The following is a 22,350-nucleotide window of genomic DNA, read 5'->3' on the forward strand; positions in this document are numbered from 1 at the left end:
CGAACAGTTATCGAACATAACCTCAAACAGCCGAATTTTTCTCAAATCGTTCGTGTTCGCCGAACGGCTCGAACACCGCCCAAAACAGCTCGAATTTGAGATTGGCGAACAGTTCGAGTAGAACAACGCTCATCTCTACTCCTGAAGCTCTGCAATCCAACTGTAATATGAGGTTTCACAGAGCTGCTAGAGACAGGAGACTACCTGGAGGGAGGGGATTTCCTCACAATCTGGTGAGGAAGGAGAAATGAAAGTAAAAGAGATGTGCCTGTCAGGCCTATTGTATGTGACGGAGGGTTAAAATCTCAGTTTTCGCATGTTTTCCACCTTTTGTAGTTCAAAATTATAGAATAGCATGACCGCTGCCTCCTACATTCTCAATTCCCTCTGCTACATCAACAGTTTACTAATTTTTGTTAAAAATTAGATCCAAATTAATAATGACAGCAGTGGGATTTGAACCCACGCCTCCAGAGAGTCTGGAGCATAAATCCAGCACCTTAGACCGCTCGGCCACGCTACCTCATACAGATGTTCAAAGTTATTTATATCAGAAATTTGCTAATGACATAAGTGGCAAAAAATATTATATATCCAATTAGACAAAGAGACTAATTTTCAGGGAAACGTAATTATCAGGGATTTGTTTGTACATTGACTCTGGGGCACCATTTTACAAAACATATGACTTGTATCCAGATGTTTTACTAATGTTTCCTCTGTTGGCTCATCCGCTAATTTTTAGATATCACTGAATTAGATGGTATAGATTACTTGCTATGATCTCCCATATACAGGACACTCAAACATGAAGGATTCCTACACCCCTGCCTGAACATAACAGATGATCAGAAGCAGCAGCAAGGAAGACATTATACAGCAGTACAGAGCAGTGTAGCTATGAATCCATCACTAGGGTGACTTACTGGAAAGCAGCAGAAGCAGCATGGCTCTGTTTATGTTTGCTAATCACTCTGCTCATCCTGTATTGATAACCGTAAAAAGGCAGCAGGGATATGAGCTAGCAGTCAGACTTCTTTTGACCAAGATTGATTTTGGCAAATTTTGAGAATGGTTGATCATTGATTGAACTGACATGGATGTAACATAGATGGTAAATTATGTAATTCATTCTGATGCCTAAAGCCAACATGACCACTCATATGCAGCATTCATGCGTATGACTTGTTCACATGTTCCTTTTCTTCTACAGCACAGTGAAGATTGTTTCATGTTATATTTGCTTTCTTAGAGAACACAGAAGCAAAATAGGAATTTAAAAGTTCAGTCTTCTCAATATCATTATTGACCACTTTACCCTTTACATCCTTTAAAAATCCTATAGCGTCTTTGGCTTTTCTTTAACTTTTGACTTACTTCCAAAATCCTTTCTTATTGCTTTTGGTCTCCCTTGCAAGCCTCACTTCATTACTGGCTTTAGCTCTTCTAACGCTATCCCAGCTTTCCCTGCAGACAGCATTATATTCGTCTTTAGATATGAACCCTTCTTTCCATCTGATATTCATTTCTTTGTTCCTTTTTAGCAAGCTTTTAAGTTCAGTATTCAGCCATCCTGGTCTCCATAAATGCTTTCCATTCTTCCTTCTTTTCGGGATTTTTACTGATTGTGCAGTGAGAATTTAATTTAGAAAAATCTCCCATCCTTCCTGGACATTTCTTTCCTTTAGAACATCCTTCCTTTCCTTCCTTTTTACTGAGTCCATTAAAAACTGCCTTTCTACAGTCCAATCTTAAAATCTCAGTTTTCGCAGGTTTTCCTCCTTTTGTAGTTCAAAATTATAGGATAGCATGACCGCTGCCTCCTAAGTTCTCAATCCCCTTTACTTCCTCAACCGTTTCCTAATTTTTTGTAAAAATTGGATGCAATTAAATAATGGCAGTGGTGGGATTTTAACACACGCATCCAGAGAGACTGGAGAATTAATCCAGAGACTTAGACCGCTCAGCCACGCTGCCGCTTACAAATATTCTAAGTTATTTATATCAGAAGTTTGCTTTTGATGTAAGTGGCAGAAAATATTTTATATCCAATAAGACAAAAAGACAAATGTTAGAATGCAACAGCAATGTAATTATCAGGGATTTGTTTGTACATTGACTTTGCGGCACCATTTTACAAAACATATGACTTGTATCCAGATATTTTACTTATCTTTCCTGTGTTGGCTCATCCGCTAATTTTTAGATATCACTTAATTAGGTGGTATAGATTACTTGCTATGATCTCCCACATACAGGACACTCAAACCTGAAGGATTTCTACACCCCTGCGTCTACGTTACAGAAAATCAGAAGCAGCAGCAAGGAAGACATTATACAGCAGTGCAGAGCAGTGTAGCTTTGAATCCATCACTAGGGTGCCTTACTGGAAAGCAGCAAAATCAGCTTGGCTCTGTTTATGTTTGCTAATCACTCTGCTCATCCTGTGTTGATAACCCTAAAAAGGCAGCAGGGATATGAGCTAGCAGTTAGACTTCTTTTGACTAAGATTGATTTTGGCAAATTTTGAGAATGGTTGATCATTGATTGAACTGACATGGATGTAGCATAGATGGTAAATTATGTAATTCATTCTGATGCCTAAAGCTAACATGACCACTCATATGCAGTATTCAAACGTATGGCTTGTTCACATGTTCCTTTTCTTCTACATCAAAGTGAAGATCACTTGATGTTACATTTGCTTTCTTAGAGAACACAGAAGCAAAATAGGAATTTAAAAGTTCAGACTTTTCAACTTCATTATTGACCACTTTACCCTTTTCATCCTGTAAAAATCCTATAGCATCTTTGGATTTTCTTTAACATTTGACTTACTTCCAAAATCCTTTCTTATTGCTTTTGGTCTCTATTGCAGGCCTCACTTCATTAGTGGCTTTAGCTCTACTAACGCTAGCCCAGCTTTCCCTGCAGACAGCATTATATTCTTCTTTAGATATGAACCCTTCTTTTCATTTGATATTCATTTCTTGGTTCCTTTTTAGCAAGCTTTTAAGTTCAGTATTCAGCCATCCTGGTCTCCATAAATGCTTTCCATTCTTCCTTTTTTCGGGATTGTTACTGATTGTGCAGTGAGAATTTAATTAAGCAAAATTGTCTTCCTTCCTGGATATTTCTTTTCTTTAGAACATCCTACCTTTCCTTCCTTTTTACTGAGTCCATTAAAAACTGCCTTTGTACAGTCCAATCTAAAAATATCAGTTTTCGCAGGTTTTCCTCCTTTTGTAGTTCAAAATTATAGGATAGCATGATCGCTGCCTCCTAAGTTCTCAAACCCCTTTACTTCCTCAACCGTTTCCTAAATTTTGGTAAAAATTAGATCCAAATAAATAATGTCAGCGGTGGGATATTAACCCACGCCTCCAGAGAGACTGGAGCCTTAATCCAGCGCCTTAGACTGCTTGGCCATGCTACGTCATACGGATGTTCAAACTTATTTAAATCAGAAATTTGCTTATGATATAAGTGGCAGAAAATATTGTATATCTAATTAGACAAAAATACAAATCTTATTTTGCATGAGCAACGTAATTATCAGGGAATTGTTTGTACATTGACTCTGGGGCACCATTTTACAAAACATATGACTTGTATCCAGATATTTTACAAACCTTTCCTCTGTTGGCTCATCCGCTAATTTTTAGACATCACTGAATTATGTGGTATAGATACTCGCTATGATCTCCCATATACAGGACACTCAAACATGAAGGATTCCTACACCCCTGCCTGTACGTAATAGATAATCAGAAGCAGCAGCAAGGAAGACATTATACAGCAGTGCAGAGCAGTGTAGCTATGAATCCATCACTAGGGTGACTTTCTGGAAAGCAGCAGTAGCAGCATGGCTCTGTTTATGTTTGCTATTCACTCTGCTCATCCTGTGTTGATAACCCAAAAAAGGCAGCAGGGATATGAGCTAGCAGTTAGACTTCTTTTCACCAAGATTGATTTTAGCAAATTTTGAGAATGGTTGATCATTGATTGAATTGACATGGATGTAACATAGATGGTAAATTATGTAATTAATTCTGTTGCCTAAAGCCAACATGACCACTCATATGCAGTATTCATACGTATGACTTATTCACATGTTACTTTTCTTCTACAGCACAGTGAAGATCACTTGATGTTACATTTGCTTTCTTAGAGAAAACAGAAGCCAAATAGGAATTTAAAAATTCAGTCTTCGCAACATCATTATTGACCACTTTACCCTTTTCATCTTTTAAAAATCCTATAGCGCGTTTGGCTTTTCTTTAACTTTTGACTTACTTCCAAAATGTTATCTTTTTGCTTTTGGTCTCTCTTGCAAGCCTCAATTCATTACTGGCTTTAGCTCTTCTAACGCTAGCCCAGCTTTCCCTGCAGAAAGCATTATATTCTTCTTTAGATGTGTACCCTTCTTTCCATTTGATATTCATTTATTTGTTCCTTTTTAGCAAGCTTTTAAGTTCAGTATTCAGCCATCCTGGTCTCCATAAATGCTTTCCATTCTTCCTTCTTTTCGGGATTGTTACTAATTGTGCAGTGAGAATTTAATTTAGCAAAATATTCCATCCTTCCTGGACATTTCTTTTCTTTAGAACATCCTACCTTTCCTTCCTTTTTACTGAGTCCATTAAAAACTGCCTTTCTACAGTCCAATCTAAAAATATCAGTTTTCGCAGGTTTTCCTCCTTTTGTAGTTCAATATTATAGGATAGCATGATTGCTGCCTCCTAAGTTCTCAATCCCTTTACTTCCTCAACCATTTCCTATTTTTTGGTAAAGATTAGATCCAAATAAATTATGGCAGTGGTGGGATTTGAACCCATGCCTCCAGAGTGACAGGAGCCTAAATCCAGCGCCTTAGACCACTCGGCCACGCTACATTTTACAGATGTTTACAGTTATGTATATCAGAAGTTTGCTTTTGATGTAAGTGGCAGAAAATATTTTATATCCAATAAGACAAAAAGACAAATGTTATTATGCAACAGCAACGTAATTATCAGGGATTTGTTTGTATATTGAATCTGGGGCACCATTTTACAAAACATATGACTTGTATCCAGATATTTAACTAATCTTTCCTCTGTTGGCTCATCCGCTAATTTTTAGATATCACTGAATTAGGTGGTATAGATTACTTGCTATGATCTCCCATATACAGGACACTCAAACATGAAGGATTCCTACACCCCTGCCTGTACGCAACAGATAATCAGAAGCAGCAGCAAGGAAGACATTATCAAGCAGTGCAGAGCAGTGTAGCTATGAGTTCATCACTAGGGTGACTTACCGGAAAGCAGCAGAAACAGCATGGCTCTGTCTATGTTTGCTAATCACTCTGCTCATCCTGTATTGATAACTATAAAAATGCAGCATGGATATGAGCTAGCAGTTAGACTTCTTTTGACCAAGATTGATTTTGGCAAATTTTGAGAATGGTTGATCATTGATTGAACTGACATGGATGTAACATAGATGGTAAATTATGTAGTTAATTCTGATGCCTAAAGCCAACATGACTATTCATATGCCGTATTCATACGTATGACTTGCTCACATGTTCCTTTTCTTCTACAGCACAGTGAAGATCACTTGATGTTACATTTGCTTTCTTAGAGAACACAGAAGCAAAATAGGAATTTAAAAGTTCAGTCTTCTCAACATCATTCTTGAACACTTTACCCTTTTCATTCTTTAAAAATCCTATAGCATCTTTAGCTTTTCTCTAACTTTTGACTTACTTCCAAAATCCTTTCTTATTACTTTTGGTCTCTCTTGCAGGCATCACTTCATTACTGGCTTTAGCTCTTCTAACGCTAGCCCAGCTTTCCCTGCAGGCAGCATTATATTCTTCTTTAGATATGAACCCTTCTTTCCATTTGATATTCATTTCTTTGTTCCTTTTTAGCAAGCTTTTAAGTTCAGTATTCAGCTATCCTGGTTCCTTCTTTTCGGGATTGTTACTGATTGTGCAGTGAGAATTTAATTTAGCAAAATCTCCCATCCTTCCTGGACATTTCTTTCCTTTAGAACATCCTACCTTTCCTTCCTTTTTACTGAGTCCATTAAAATCTGCCTTTCCACAGTCCAATCTTAAAATCTCAGTTTTCGCAGGTTTTCCACCTTTTGTAGTTCAAAAGTATAGGATAGAATTACCGCTGCCTCCTAAATTCTCAATTCCCTTTACTTCATCAACTGTTTCCTAATTTTTCGTAAAAATCAGATCCAAATAATTAACAGCAGCAATAGGATTTGAACCCACGCCTCCAGGGAGACTAGAGCCTAACTCCAGCACCTTAGACGACTCGGCCACGCTACCTCATACGGATGTTCAAATTTATTTAAATCAGAAATTTGCTAATGATAAAATTGGCAGAAAACATTGTATATCTAATTAGACAAAAATACAAATGTTATTATGCATGAGCAATGTAGTTATCAGGGATTTGTTTGTACATTGACTCTGGGGCACCATTTTACAAAACATATGACTTGTATCCAGATATTTAACTAATCTTTCCTCTGTTGGCTCATCCGCTAATTTTTAGATATCACTGAATTAGGTGGTATAGATTACTTGCTATGATTTCCCATATACAGGACACTCAAACATGAAGGATTCCTACACCCCTGCCTGTATGTAACAGATAATCAGAAGCAGCAGCAAGGAAGACATTATACAGCAGTACAGAGCAATGTAGCTATGAGTTCAGCACTAGGGTGACTTACTGGAAAGTAGCAGAAGCAGCATGGCTCTGTTTATGTATGCTAATCAATCTGCTCATCCTGTATTGATAACCCTAAAAATGCAATAGGGAAATGAGCTAGCATTTAGACTTTTCTTGACCAAAATTGATTTTGGCAAATTTTGAGAATGGTTGATCATTGATTGAACTGACATGGATGTAATATAGATGGTAAATTATGTAATTAATTCTGATGCCTAAAGCCAACATGACCACTCATATGCAGTATTCTTACATATGACTTGTTCACATGTTCCTTTTCTTCTACAGCACAGTGAAGATAACTTGATGTTACATTTGCTTTCTTAGAGAACACAGAAGCCAAATAGGAATTTAAAAGTTCAGTCTTCTCAACATCATTATTGACCACTTTACCCTTTTCATCCTTTAAAAATCCTATAGCATCTTTGGCTTTTCTTTAACTTTTGACTTACTTCCAAAATCCTTTCTTATTGCTTTTGATCTCTCTTGCAAGCCTCACTTCATTACTGGCTTTAGCTCTTCTAACGCTAGCCCAGCTTTCCCTGCAGACAGCATTATATTCTTCTTTAGATATGAACTAGTGTTGAGCAAACATGCTCGACACTGCTTGTTACTCGCCCGAGCATCACGCTACTCGGGATGTTCGGCGAGCACCGAGCATTTCCGGGTTACTCGGGCGGGAGCTCGTGTCTCCGCCCTGCATGTTTGGCGCTGTTTACAGAGCCAATGAACATGCAGGGATTGCCAGCCAGTCACTGTAATGCCGCAGCCATGTTGTTTGTGGGCATTACAGTGATTGGCTGGCCGCACAGCGTCACGTAGAGTATTTAAAACCGGGCGCCGCCATCTTGGACACAGTCGCTCTGGATCAGACAGTGTAGGGACAGCGCTGCTGATTTAGGGAGAGATATATCCTGCAAAATAGTTAGTGTAGGGTCTGTAAAGGCTGCCAGATCAAACAAACAGTCCTTCTCAGGACTAATGTCCATCCCAGGTATATCAGGCAGGCCCAGGCAGGCAGGCTGTATAGGAGACACAGTGGTTATAACAGCAAACGCTGCATTACAGTCCTGTGTGCTGCTCCTGTTGCTGATATTGCTGGACTTAGCTCCAGGTCCCGGGGGCCAGGAAAAATCCTTTTTTTTAATCTAAATCCTCTTTTTTTTTTCGTCCTTCACAATGTACAAATACCCATCTTATTAACCTTTTGGTGCCCCCCCCCCAAAAAAAAAAGTGTGCCTCTGATTTTTCAGATGCAAATATATCTGTTGAAAATAGTCTGGTGTAGGCCAGAGAAATAGAAGTGTGGTTTTGCAGTTCTATGGGCCATTTGTATCTAAAAAAAAACAGTTTGAGTGTGTCGCTCACTGTTCAGCCGCAAATATATATATATATTTTAAAAAGCCTGGTATACACCAGTAAATTATTACTGTGGTTTTGATGATCCACGGTAAAACATCTCTATTATCCTGTTTTTGGAATTTTTTGCTGTATAAAAATAATAATAGTGTCTCCCTGATTTTTCAGTCACAAATATGTCTGTTGAAAATAGTCTGGTGTAGGCCAGAGAGACAGAAGTGTGCTTTTGCTTTTCCACGGTAAAAAATCTCTATTATCCTGCTTTTTGCATTTTTTGCTGTAAAAAAAAAAAAAAATAGTGTCTCCCTGATCTTTCAGACACAAATATATCTGTTGAAAATAGTCTGGTCTAGGCCCGAGAAATACAAGTGTGGTTTTGCAGTTCCACGGTACAAAGCTCTCTATTATCCACTTTTGGGCCATTTCTATCTAAAAAAAACAGTTTGAGTGTGTCGCTCACTGTTCAGCCACAAATATATATATATTTTAAAAAGCCTAGTATACACAAGTAAATTATTACTGTGGTTTTGATGTTCCATGGTAAAACATCTCTATTATCCTGTTTTTGGCATTTTTTGCTGTATAAAAATAATAATAGTGTCTCCCTGATTTTTCAGACACAAATATATCTGTTGAAAATAGTCTGGTGTAGGCCAGAGAGACAGAAGTGTGCTTTTGCTTTTCCACGGTAAAAAATCTCTATTATCCTGCTTTTTGTATTTTTTGCTATAAAAAAAAAAAAAAAATAGTGTCTCCCTGATTTTTCAGACACAAATATATCTGTTGAAAATAGTCTGGTGTAGGCCCGAGAAATACAAGTGTGGTTTTGCAGTTCCACGGTACAAACCTCTGTATTATCCACTTTTGGGCCATTTGTATCTAAAAAAAACAGTTTGAGTGTGTCGCTCACTGTTCAGACTCAAATATATATATATTTTAAAAAGCCTGGTATACAACAGTAAATTATTACTGTGGTTTTGATGTTCCACGGTAAAACATCTCTATTATCCTGTTTTTGGCATTTTTTGCTGTATAAAAATAATAATAGTGTCTCCCTGATTTTTCAGACACAAATATATCTGTTGAAAATAGTCTGGTGTAGGCCAGAGAGACAGTAGTGTGCTTTTGCTGTTCCACAGTAAAAAAATCTCTATTATCCCGCTTTTTGCATTTTTTGCTGTAAAAAAAAATAAAAAATAGTGTCTCCCTGATTTTTCAGACACAAATATATCTGTTGAAAATAGTCTGGTGTAGGCCCGAGAAATACAAGTGTGGTTTTGCAGTTCCACGGTACAAACCTCTGTATTATCCACTTTTGGGCCATTTGTATCTAAAAAAAACAGTTTGAGTGTGTCGCTCACTGTTCAGACTCAAATATATATATATTTTAAAAAGCCTGGTATACAACAGTAAATTATTACTGTGGTTTTGATGTTCCATGGTAAAACATCTCTATTATCCTGTTTTTGGCATTTTTTGCTGTATAAAAATAATAATAGTGTCTCCCTGATTTTTCAGACACAAATATATCTGTTGAAAATAGTCTGGTGTAGGCCAGAGAGACAGTAGTGTGCTTTTGCTGTTCCACGGTAAAAAAATCTCTATTATCCCGCTTTTTGCATTTTTTGCTGTAAAAAAAAATAAAAAATAGTGTCTCCCTGATTTTTCAGACACAAATATATCTGTTGAAAATAGTCTGGTGTAGGCCCGAGAAATACAAGTGTGGTTTTGCAGTTCCACGGTACAAACCTCTGTATTATCCACTTTTGGGCCATTTGTATCTAAAAAAAACAGTTTGAGTGTGTCGCTCACTGTTCAGCCGCAAATATATATATATATTTTAAAAAGCCTGGTATACACCAGTAAACTATTACTGTTGTTTTGATGTTCCATGGTAAAACATCTCTATTATCCTGTTTTGGCATTTTTTGCTGTATAAAAATAATAATAGTGTCTCCCTGATTTTTCAGACACAAATATATCTGTTGAAAATAGTCTGGTGTAGGGCAGAGAGACAGAAGTGTGCTTTTGCTGTTCCACGGTAAAAATCTCTATTATCCTGCTTTTTGCATTTTTTGCTGTAAAAAAAAAAAAAATAGTGTCTCCCTGATTTTTCAGACACAAATATATCTGTTGAAAATAGTCTGGTGTAGGCCCGAGAAATACAAGTGCGGTTTTGCAGTTCCACAGTACAAACCTCTGTATTATCCACTTTTGGGCCATTTGTATCTAAAAAAAACAGTTTGAGTGTGTCGCTCACTGTTCAGCCGCAAATATATATATATTTTAAAAAGCCTGGTATACACCAGTAAATTATAACTGTGGTTTTGCTGTTCCACGGTAAAATATCTCTATTATTCAGGTTTTGGTCGTTTTTTCCGTAAAGAAAAACAGTAGTGTCTCCTGACTGCTGTGACACAAAAATATATCTGTTGAAAATAGTCTTGTGTAGGCCCGACATCCCAGTGTGGTTTCGCAGTTCCATGGGTCAAATCGCTATACTATCCAGTTTTGGGCCTTTCGTATCGAAAAAAAAAGCAGTTTGAATGTGTCGCTCACTGTTCAGCCGCAAATATCTCTATTTAAAAAAGTGTGGTATACCCCAGTAAACAATAACTGTGGTTTTCCTCTTCCACGGTTCTAATCTACTCTTTATTACCCTTTTTCCATTGATAGTGCAAGTGTAAGCTATTTTACTTCATTTACAATGGGCAAGGCGCGTGGCAAGGGACGTGGAAGTGGATGTTCTGGTGATGGTTCGTGCAGAGGACGGGGTCGTGGCCATGGTGAAAATGTGCCACAACCAATTGCCACATCTTCTCGCTCCCACTTCTTGACCGAATTACTAGGGAAGCACAGAACAACACCAGTATTGAGAACTGATCAGTGTGAACAGGTTATTAAATGGATAGCAGACAATACTTCAAGTTAACTGGGCACCACCACCTTCGGTCTGTCTTCCACACGGTCAACTCTTAGTAGCCGTGAGTCTCGACCACATACTCCTCCTCACCCTGATGCTCCTTCCTCCCACCATGCCGAGTGTCATCAGACAGCAAGTGATCCCACACTTGGACACTCTGAAGAGCTGTTCACTGGTCCATTTCCATATTTGGGCCCCTCGCCTGATACGCTTGAAGTGGTGGAAGAGGAGATCCCATGTTGCGATGCCAGATATTTGAACAGCCACGGCCACAGGAAGTCGACTTTGGCAATCTGTCACAAGAGGTGGACGATGACGAGACACAATTGCCAGGAAGTGAGGAGGAGGATCGTGTTGCGCAAGTGGAAGAGGAGGAGGTGGTGGATGATCTAGTAACTGACCCAACGTGGAAGGAGGACTTGCAGAGTGAGGCCAGCAGCACACAGGGGGAGGGAGGCAGAGCACCCCAACATGCAGGAAGAAGCAGTGTGGTGGCCGCAGACAGAAGGCACGCAACCGTTCCCCGTAACACCAACACGAGGGACGTTGCCAGTACAAGCGGTAGGCCTTCCAGAGTCTGGAATTTTTTTAAAGACTCTGCTGATAACCCCAAAAAGCCCATATGTTCCACCTGCCATGCCAGCATCAGCAGGGGTGACAAAACTACCAGCCTGACCACCAGCATCATGATCAGGCATATGGCAGCAAAGCACCCGACTTTGTGGGGTGAAACCCAGGGTCCACGACCAGTGTCAGCGGGTGTCACCACTGCTTCTTCCACTGTTGTGCGTGCAATAGAACCCCCTGTTGTGTGTGCAAGGCAATCACCTGTCCATACTGCATGTAAAGATGCCCCCTCCTCTCAGTCTTCACTTGTTATGACAGTTTCTCAAGAAACAGCATCAACGTCCACGTCCCACTGCAGCGTTCAATTGTCCATATCCCAGACCTTTGAACGAAAGCGGAAATTCGCAGCTAACGCCCCACAGGCCACAGTCCTAAATTTGCACGTTTCACGACTGCTTGCATTGGAAATGCTGCCTTTTAGGCTGGTGGAGACGGAATCCTTCCGCAATCTTATGGCGGTGGCCGTACTCGGTCCCCAGCCGACACTATTTTGCCCGGTGTGCCATCCCCGCACTACACAAGCACGTGTCCAAAGCATCTGCCATGCCCTCAACAACGCAGTGACTGGGAGAGTCCACCTGACAACAGACACGTGGACAAGTGCTTGTGGCCAGGGACGGTACATCTCTCTGACGGCACACTGGGTAAACATAGTGGAAGCCGGGACCCAGTCAGACCTTGTGACGGAACACATACTCCCGACACCGAGGATTGCGGGCCCAATGTCAGTCAGAGTTGCCCCCACAGTGTACAGCTCCTGCGCATCCTCCTCCTCCTCCTCCTCATGTTCAGCCTCCATCTCAGATATCACCACATCAGTTACAAGCTGGAAGCATTGCAGTACTGCCTCCGCCAAGCGGCAACAAGCTGTGCTGAAACTCATAAGCTTAGGTGATAAACCTCACACTGCTTGTGAGTTGTGGACAGCTGTGAAAGAGCAGGCAGATCTGTGGCTGAGACCGCTGAACCTACATCCCGGTATGGTCGTGTGTGACAATGGCCGTAACCTGGTGGCGGCTCTGAGGCGAGGTGAGATCACACATGTACCATGCCTGGCTCATGTGCTTAACCTCGTGGTTCAGCGGTTTCTTAAATCGTACCCCGAGTTGCCAGATCTGCTCGTGAAAGTACGCCGCCTGTCAGCTCATTTTCGCAAGTCAGCTACAGCTTCCGCCACCCTTGCTGTGTTGCAGCAGCGTTTGCAGCTTCCGGCACACCGACTGGTGTGTGATGTCCCCACACGTTGGAACTCTACCCTCCACATGTTGCAAAGGATTTGTGAGCAGAAGAGAGCAGTTGTGGAGTACCAGCTGCAACAAGGCCGTCGATATTCAGGTCAGACTCCACACATAAGACCTCAGGAGTGGACCTGGATGTCTGACATATGTACCATCCTGACAAACTTTGAGGAGGCCACCAAGATGGTGAGTGGCGATGACGCCATCATTAGTGTCAGCATCCTACTTGTCTGTCTCTTGCAACGCTCTCTGCAGAGAATTAAAGAGGAGGCATTGCAGCCAGAGTATGATGAGATGGATCAAGAAGCCGTAGCGGGCGATTACACATAGCCCAGCCTCATCTCATCCCAACGTGCATTGGGGGACAATGAGGGAGAGGAGGAGGAGGAGGAAGAACAGGAGCATCTATCATGCATTGTAGACGGTAGTACCTGTACAAGTGTCATACCGTCGGTTCAGCGTGGGTGGCCTGAGGACAGGGGGGAGGAGGAAGAGGAGGAGGAGGAGGAGAGCATGGTCAGTCGTCATCTTGGTGAAGACACGGAAATCTTGCCCGTTACCAGTCTGGCACGCATGGCTGACTTTATGTTACGCTGCCTTAACCGTGACCCTCGCGTTGTCAAAATGTTGGGTGACAGTCATTACTGGTTGGTGACACTTGTAGACTCCCGCTACAGGGAGAACTTTTACTCTCTTATTCCTGAGGTGGAGAGGTCTACAAAAATGGGGCAATACCAGAAGGTCCTTGCTGCAGAACTCTTAAAAAAATTCCCATCTGAACACGCTAGCGGCAGAGGTCACAGTTCGTTGCCCAACCAAGGCGTACAGGCGAGAGAGATGCAACTCCAATCCAGCAGAGGCAGGGGAACACTGTCAACGTTCTGGGACAGTTTTCTGACACCCGACCAGCTTTCAGGCCCTGAGGCGCGGGGTACTCTCACAAGGAGTGGAAAGTTTCAAAAGATGGTGAGGGAGTACCTTGCCGATCGTACCAGCATCCTCCGTGATTCCTCTGTGCCTTATAATTATTGGGTATCCAAGCTGGACACTTGGAATTAACTCGCTTTGTACACCTTGGAGGTCCTGGCCTGCCCTGCCGCTAGCGTGTTATCGGAGCGTGTTTTTAGTGCCGCTGGGGGAATTATAACTGATAAGCGCACTCGCCTGTCAACTGACAATGCTGACAAGCTGACCCTTATCAAAATGAACAAGGGCTGGATTGGGCCTGACTTCTCATCACCACCAAATAACAGCAGAGTAACACAAAGTCAAATCCACTGTGTTATTTCGGGAGGTGTATTCACATGCACCGCTTCACACCCACACATGGGTATACGCTTCCTCGTTTCGGCTGTTTAATCTTCTTCTCCTTATCCTCAGCCTCCACCACCACTATACCACCAGGGTGCCAGCATTGCAAGTTCCTCCGTCCTAATTTTTGGCAGCTATGCTGGGAAAGCATAAGCAAATACCATGGGACACCCACTCCCCAATAATGGGACTTATGTTTAAATCATAGAATCATAGAATCATAGAATGGTAGAGTTGGAAGGGACCTCCTGGGTCATCTGGTCCAACCCCCTGCTCAAAGCAGGATTCACTAAATCATCTCAGACAGATATCTGTCCAGCCTCTGTTTGAAGACGTCCATTGAAGGGGAACTCACCACCTCTCGTGGCAGCCTGTTCCACTCATTAATCACCCTAACTGTCAAAAAGTTTTGTTTGTAATATGCTGTACTGCATGGCTCTTGTAAGGGACATTGCATATTGCTCCATCCTAATTTTTGGGAGCTTTTGCTTGCATGCATAAGCAAATGCTATGGGACACCCACTCCCCAATAATGGGACATATGTTTATAATATGCTGTACTGCATGGCTCTTGTAAGGGGCATTGCAAGTTGCTTCGTCCTAATTTTTGGCAGCTTTTGCTTGCAAGGCATAAGCAAATACTATGGGACACCCACTTCCCAATAATGTGACTTATGTTTGTAATATGCTGTACTGCATGGCTCTTGTAAGGGGCATTGCAAGTTGATCCGTCCTAATTTTTGGCAGCTTTTGCTTGCAAGGCATAAGCAAATACTATGGGACACCCACTCCCCAATAATGGGACTTATGTTTGTAATATGCTGTACTGCATGTGACTCGCCCCCTGGGCCGTGTGTACATGTGTGTGGGATACCCAGTGCCGCGTCTCTGGGGTCTGTAGTCTCCGTGGCGGAGACCCGGTCCTGTGGCTCAGGCTGGTCAAACCAGTGGCAGTCTTTCTTAGGTTTTGAGGTTAATTGTCCGACTGTGCCACCCGTGGATTGCGGTCAGGGAGTACCACCGCTGCGAGGCAGACCGCTGAGGCTGGTGTTGTGTGCGCAGCATAGAATGGGATAACTCCCCTCGGGAGGAGTATAGCCTCAGGGCAGTGAGTGTGGTTGATGGGGGTGATGGTGCACGAGCGCAGCAGGAACGACTCAGAGTCTTATCAGTGCAGTTCAGGGTCTTTACTGATGATTATAAGGTAGACCCTCCCGGTAGTACTGGCTAGCATAAGAGGCCTGGTCAGTCTGTGATCAAGCTGGAGTTCCCCTGGCAAGGTGGAGTTTTAGGCCTCCCCGTCTGTCTGCACTCTTCCTGGCTACCTTGCTGTAAGCGGGTAGAAGTAGCCCACGTCCCTGAGTGTGCCGTGTAGTGCTCACCCGTATGGCTGGTGACTTGGGGCCTTCTGTTAGCCTCCGCTCCACGACGGCGGTGCTGGTCCCCTGCTTGTGACTGAGCCTCCGGGCTTCTATGGCCAGAGGACCTGAAATTCCCTGCCGGCTGGTTTCTGCTGCTGGATATATAAGTCCTCACAGCTTTGGACTCCTGTGTCCGGTTCCTATTGTCTTCTGCCAGGGCGAGCTCTGCTCAGCTTCCAGCCCCTGGTCTTTAGCTCCTAGCTCCTACAGAGCTCCTTGCTGTTACTTTCCCTTGCTCTCACTCTGACTCTGACTGTTCTCTGACTCACTCAACCCTGCCCCAGATCCAGTTTATAAGGGCAGAATTCTCCCCTCCCAGTATTGGGGCAGGAGGATGTTGCATGTTTAAGGGATCCTGACCAGGAAACCTCCCACTTGCTCTCCGACGTAATATCTCTATTACTGTGGTGACCAGACCCCTGGAGTGCCACACATGGCTCTTGTAAGGGGCATTGCAGTTCCTCATAATTTTTGGAAAGCCTTCCTTTCACTGCTTAGGCCAACAGTGCACGGGAGACCCAGTTGCTATAAATCGAAAAAAAGGTTTAGTTAATGTCCTCTGACCTCCTTGTCATTTCCAAGGGGCATTGGAGTGGCTCGAAATTTTTGGTAGGCATTGCACTCACTGTATGCCCTATAACTGTGTAGCCGAACCGCTCCTTTTGTTACAGAAACATATCCTACAAGACATATCTGGTTGACTGGCCTGATATTGATGTGAATGGTCCCTGTTCCTCCTGCTATTTCTCATTTGCCACCACCTCATCCTTCATTTATCACCTGAAGCTTTGTTTTAACGGGAGTCATAGAACTGGGATAGTAGCAGGAAAACATCTAGCAATCCTCGGAGGAGGTAGGATATGCGCCAAAACGCGGACCACCTCAGGCCTAGCCGCTACTACATACATGCGCTTGCATTCCAAGAAAACAAAGCAGATGCTAACTTCTATCATCATCATCATGCTCCTCACCTAGGCACTCTCAACTCCCCTGATGGAGAAGCCAGGGCCCACCGGAGGAGTCTGGTTCTCTGGTGGGCTCGTCCAATGCTGCCCTAAAGCAGGCCAGGCTAAGAAAAGTGTGGGGGAAGGTGACAGGAGAAATCAGGGTGGCTGGGGACCGAGCGTGGACACCCGGCCGCCGGGCGGCTGGGGACAGAGTATGGATACCTCGCTGCCAAAGAGGCCATGAGGTAGTGGCCAGCTTCGGCCTCCTCCAAACTAAAAGGCCCCATTTCAAGTGAAAGCTAGCAGTATGGTATTGCAGCCTGCGGGTGGGTGGGTGGTTGGCTGCATATTTTCGCTTGCATTGCAAGGAATGGGGGAGGTACAATTAAACACTGCCCTGGGACAAGGACTTGCACGGGGATAGTTGCAAGTCTGCATCTTCTGATGCGGCAAGGATCACTTCTGATGGGCACACTTTTAGACAGTTACCTGGGGGTGAGATGCTTCCAGGGGTCTTCCCCATGCTGATCCCTTGTCTTTTCAGCACTGTTTGCATGTGTCACACAGCACATGGCCAGATAAGGTTGTAAAATGTTAAAATGACATTTCCAGGTGAACGCATTTGTCACGGTTGAAAGCAATACAAAAGTGCAAAAACGCATGAAAAATGCTACTTGTGAACATAGCCCAATGTGTGGAGGAGTATTTTTGATTTTGGTTATTTATTTTCCCCTATACACAAGTTTTTACCGTGGAAAGTGAATTTCTTAATATATTTCACAGGAAAACCGTTTCAGTTTCGTTTTTGAACGTTTTATTGTGAGCCCGCAAAAGTGGCTTAATACCTCTGACCACGTTGTTGACAGCAGTGACCTGGGGGGCAGAAATGCTTCCAGGGGCGATCCCCATGCTGCCCCCATGTCTTTTGAGCACTGTCACTATCGTTTTGGGCACTTTTTAGGCTTTCTACAGACTGCCGGGGGTGCTGCCGCAAAAATGCTCGGGTCTCTCATAGACTAACATTGGGCTCGTTGCTCGGGTCGAGCACCCGAGTATCACGGTAAGCTCGGCCCGAGCTTCGAGCACCCCAGCATTTTAGTGATCACTCAGTCGTCACCTTGGTGAGGACACGGAAGTCTTGCCCGTTACCAGTCTGGCACCCATGGCTAACTTTATGTTACGCTGGCTTAACCGTGACCCTCGCATTGTCAAAATGTTGGGTGACAGTCATTACTGGTTGATGACACTTTTAGACCCCCTCTACAAGGAGAACTTTCACTCTCTTATTCCTGAGTTGGAGAGGTCTATAAAAATGGGGCAGTACCAGAATGCCCTTGCTGCAGAACTATTAAAAAAATTCCCATCTGAACACGGTAGCGGCAGAGGTCACAGTTCGCTGCCCAACTAAGGCATACAGGCGAGAGAGAAGCAACTCCAATCCAGCAGAGGCAGGGGAACACTGTCAATGTTGGAAATTTTTGGTAGGCATTGCACTCACTGTATGCCCTATAACTGTGTAGCCGAACCGCTCCTTTTGTTACAGAAACATATCCTACAAGACATGTGTGGTTGGCTGGCCTGATATTGATGTGAATGGTCCCTGTTCCTCCTGCTCTTTCTCCTTTGCCACCACCTCATCCATCATTTATCACCTGAAGCTTTGTTTTAACGTGAGTCATAGAACTGGGATAGTAGCAGAAAAACATCCAGCAATCCTCGAAGGAGGTAGAATATGCGCCAAAACGCTGACCACCTCAGGCCTAGCTGCTACTACATACATGCGCTTGCATTCCAATGAACAGAAAGCTAAGGAGGTGGATGGCCTCATGATCATGAATAATTTACTCGTTGTATAGGAGGCCGACCACTGCTGCTGTCTACCTTCTGAACTTTGTGTTGAAGCCTGATTGACCCAGGACCCGCAATCCTCTATGTCTGGAGGACGTGTTGCATCCCAGTGTCCAACTGTGTCCCGGCTTCCACAATATTAACCCAGTGTGAAGGTGTCAGTGAGATGGACCATTCCTGGCCACATTCACTTGTCCATGTGTTTGTGGTTAGGCTGTCCTTCCCACTAAATGCACTGGGGAGGGCACAGGTAATATTTTGGTATGCGCGCTTGTGTATAAGGCACACCGGGACAAATAGGGGTGGCTGGGGACCGTTTATGGACACCCGGCCATCCCCACGCCGCTGGTGACTGTGTGTGGGCACCCGGCCGCGGGGCGGCTGGGGACTGAGTATGGACACCCGGCCGCCCCCTGGCAGCTGGGTGCCATGCGTGGACACCCGGCCGCCGGGCGGCTGGGGACTGAGTATGAATGCCAGGCTACCGACGCAGCCATGACGTGGTGGCCAGATTCCACCTCCACATGCCTAAAAGGCCCAATTTCAAGTGCAAGCAAGCTAGCAGTATGGTATTGCAGCCTGGGGGTGGGTGGGTGGCAGGCTGCATACTTGCGCTTGTATTGCAAGTTATGGGGGAGGTACAATTGAACACTGCCCTGGGACAAGGACTTGCATGGGGATAGTTGCAAGTCTGCATCTGCTGATGCGGCAAGGATCACTTCTGATGGGCACACTTTTAGGCTGTGACCTGGGTGTCAGAGATGCTTCCAGGGGTCTTCCCCATGCTGTTCCCATGTCTTTTTAGCACTGTATGCATGTGTCACACAGCACATGGCCAGATAAGGTTGTGAAATGTTAAAATGACATTTCCCGGTGAATGCATTTGTCACGGTTGAAAGCAATACAAATGTGCAAAAACACATAAAAAATGCTACTTGTGAACATAGCCCAAGGTGTGGAGGAGTATTTTTGTTTTTGGTTATTTATTTTACCTTATACACAAGTCTTTACCCTGGAAAGGATGTTCCTTAACCCCTTTCCGACCTGGTCAGTAATAGTATGCACCAGGTCGGGAAGGCCGGTTCAGCGGGGGCTCCAGCGGTGAGCCCGCACTGAAGCGAGCACATGTCAGCTGATTATTGGAATCACAATCCACCCGCGGCTGTTAACATGTTAAATCTCTGACAGTGGCATTTGACTCGTGCTTCCGGGAGTCCTAAGCCCCGCCCATCAGTGACCCCGTCACGTGATCGCGGGTCACCATTGGGTGGGCATGACAACTCAGGGTCTGCAGCAGACGCCTGTGGTTGTCATGTCTCAATTGCTATGAGCGCCACCTAGGTGTCAGCGCTCATAGCAAGTGAGCATTTCTCCTGCATACAAACGATCTGCTCATCGCTTGTATGCAGTTGAAGCAATTAGACAACTGTTGCTTCTAATCTCCTCTGGAGACTATAGAAGCAAGCAGAAAGTGTAAAAAAAAGTTTTTAAAATATAAATAAAATAAAAAATATATAAAAGTTTAAGTCACCCCCATTTCGCCCCATTAAAATAAAATATATATATATATAAAAAAAAAACCACATACACATATTTGGTATCGCCACGTTCAGAATCGCCCGATCTATCAATATAAAAGAAGAATTAATACAATCAGTAATCGGCATAACGAGAAAAAAATGTTATACGCCAGAATTAAGTTTTTTTTGTCGCTACAACTTTGCAATAAAATGCAATAACGGGCAATCAAAACATCGGATCTACCCCAAAATGGTATCAATAAAAACATCAGCCCGGCACGCAAATAATAAGCCCTCACCTGGCCCCAGATTCCGAAAAATGGAGAAGCTAAGGGTCTAGGAAAATGGCGTCATTTTTTTTGTTTTTTTTAGCAATCTTTGGATTTTTTTTTCACCACTTAAATAAAAAAGAACCTATACATGCTAGGTGTCTATGAACTCATAACGACCTGGAAAATAATGATGGCAGGTCAGTTTTAGCAATCTGTGAACGTGGTAAAAAAAGGACCCAAAAAACAACTGTGGAATTGCATTTTTTTTGCAGTTTCACTGCACTTGGAATTTTTTTTCCATTTTCCAGCACAAGATATGGTAAAACCAGTGACGCTGTTTAAAAGAACAACTCATCCCGCAAAAAATAAGCCCTCACATGGCCATATTGAACGAAAATTAAAAAAGTTCTGGCTCTGGGAAAAAGGGGAGCAAAAAAGGAAAACACAAAAACAGAAAGACCCATGGTCGTTAAGGGGTTAACATATTTCACAGGAAAGCACTTTCACTTTCGTTTTTGAACGTTTTATTGTGAGCCTGTAAAAGTGGCTTAATACCTCTGACCACGTTGTTGACAGCAGTGACCTGGGGGGCAGAAATACTTCCAGGGGCGATCCCCATGCTGTCCCAATGTCATTTGAGCACTGTCACTATCGTTTTGGGCACTTTTTAGGCTTTCTACAGACTGCCGGGGGAGCCGCCGCAAAAATGTTCGGGTCTCCCATAGACTAACATTGGGCTCGATGCTCAGGTCGAGCACCCGAGTATCACAGTGAGCTTGGCCCGAGCTTCGAGCACCCGAGCATTTTAGTGCTCGCTCAACACTAATATGAACCCTTTTTTCCATTTGATATTCATTCATTTGTTCGTTTTTAGCAAGCTTTTAAGTTCAGTATTCAGCCACCATGGTCTCCATAAATGCTTTCCATTCTTTCTTCTTTTCGGGATTGTTACTGATTGTGCAGTGAGAATTTAATTTAGCAAAATCTCCCATCCTTCCTGGACATTTCTTTCCTTTAGAACATCCTACCTTTCCTTCCTTTTTACTGAGTCCATTAAAAACTGCCTTTCTACAGTCCAATCTTAAAATCTCAGTTTTCGCAGGTTTTCATCCTTTTGTAGTTGAAAATTATAGGATAGCATGATCGCTGCCTCCTAAGTTCTCAATCTCCTTTACTTCCTCAACCGTTTCCTAATTTTTGGTAAAAATTGGATCCAAATAAATAATGGTAGTGGTGGGATCTGAACCCACGCCTCCAGAGAAACTGGAGCCTAAATCCAGAGTCTTAGACCGATCAGCCATGCTACCTCTAACAGAAGTTTAAAGTTATTTATATCAGAAGTTTGCTTTTGATGCAAGTGGCAGAAAATATTTTATATCCAATAAGACAAAAAGACAAATGTTATTATGCAACAGCAACGTAATTATCAGGGAATTGTTTGTACATTGACTCTGGGGCACCATTTTACAAAACATATGACTTCTATCCAGATATTTAACTAATCTTTCCTCTGTTGGCTCATCCCCTAATTTTTAGATATCACTGAATTAGGTGGTATAGATTACTTGCTATGATCTCCAATATACAGGACACTCAAACTTGAAGGATTCCTACACCCCTGCCTGTACGTAACAGATAATCAGAAGCAGCAGCAAGGAAGACATTATACAGCAGTGCAGAGCAGTGTAGCTATGAATCCATCAGTAGGGTGACTTACTGGAAAGCAGCAGAAGCAGCATGGCTCTGTTTATGTTTGCTAATCACTCTGCTCATCCTGTATTGATAATCCTAAAAAGGCAGCAGGGATATGAGCTAGCAGTTAGACTTCATTTGACCAAGATTGATTTTGGCAAATTTTGAGAATCGGTGATCATTGATTGAACTGACATCGATGTAACATAGATGGTAAATTATGTAATTAATTCTGATGCCTAAAGCCAACATGACTATTCATATGCCGTATTCATATGTATGACTTGCTCACATGTTTCTTTTCTTCTACTGCACAGTGAAGACCACTTGATGTTACATTTGCTTTCTTAGAGAACACAGAAGCAAAACAGGAATTTAAAAGTTCAGTCTTCTCAACATCATTATTGACCACTTTACCCTTTTCATCCTTTAAAAATCCTATAGCATCT

At 43.0% G+C, this 22,350-nt stretch overlaps 1 non-coding gene across 1 annotated transcript; it reads right to left on the reverse strand.

The window, feature by feature from the left end:
• Window positions 1–441: 441 nt before the first annotated feature.
• Window positions 442–523, reverse strand: TRNAI-UAU (transfer RNA isoleucine (anticodon UAU)). The gene has a single exon. It is a non-coding gene; the product is annotated as a tRNA-Ile (tRNA).
• Window positions 524–22,350: the final 21,827 nt, after the last annotated feature.

The sequence above is a fragment of the Phyllobates terribilis genome, unplaced genomic scaffold (assembly GCF_046119375.1).
Source record: "Phyllobates terribilis strain yellow unplaced genomic scaffold, ASM4611937v1 Scaffold_11__3_contigs__length_659146591, whole genome shotgun sequence".
NCBI classification, from domain to species: domain Eukaryota; kingdom Metazoa; phylum Chordata; class Amphibia; order Anura; family Dendrobatidae; genus Phyllobates; species Phyllobates terribilis.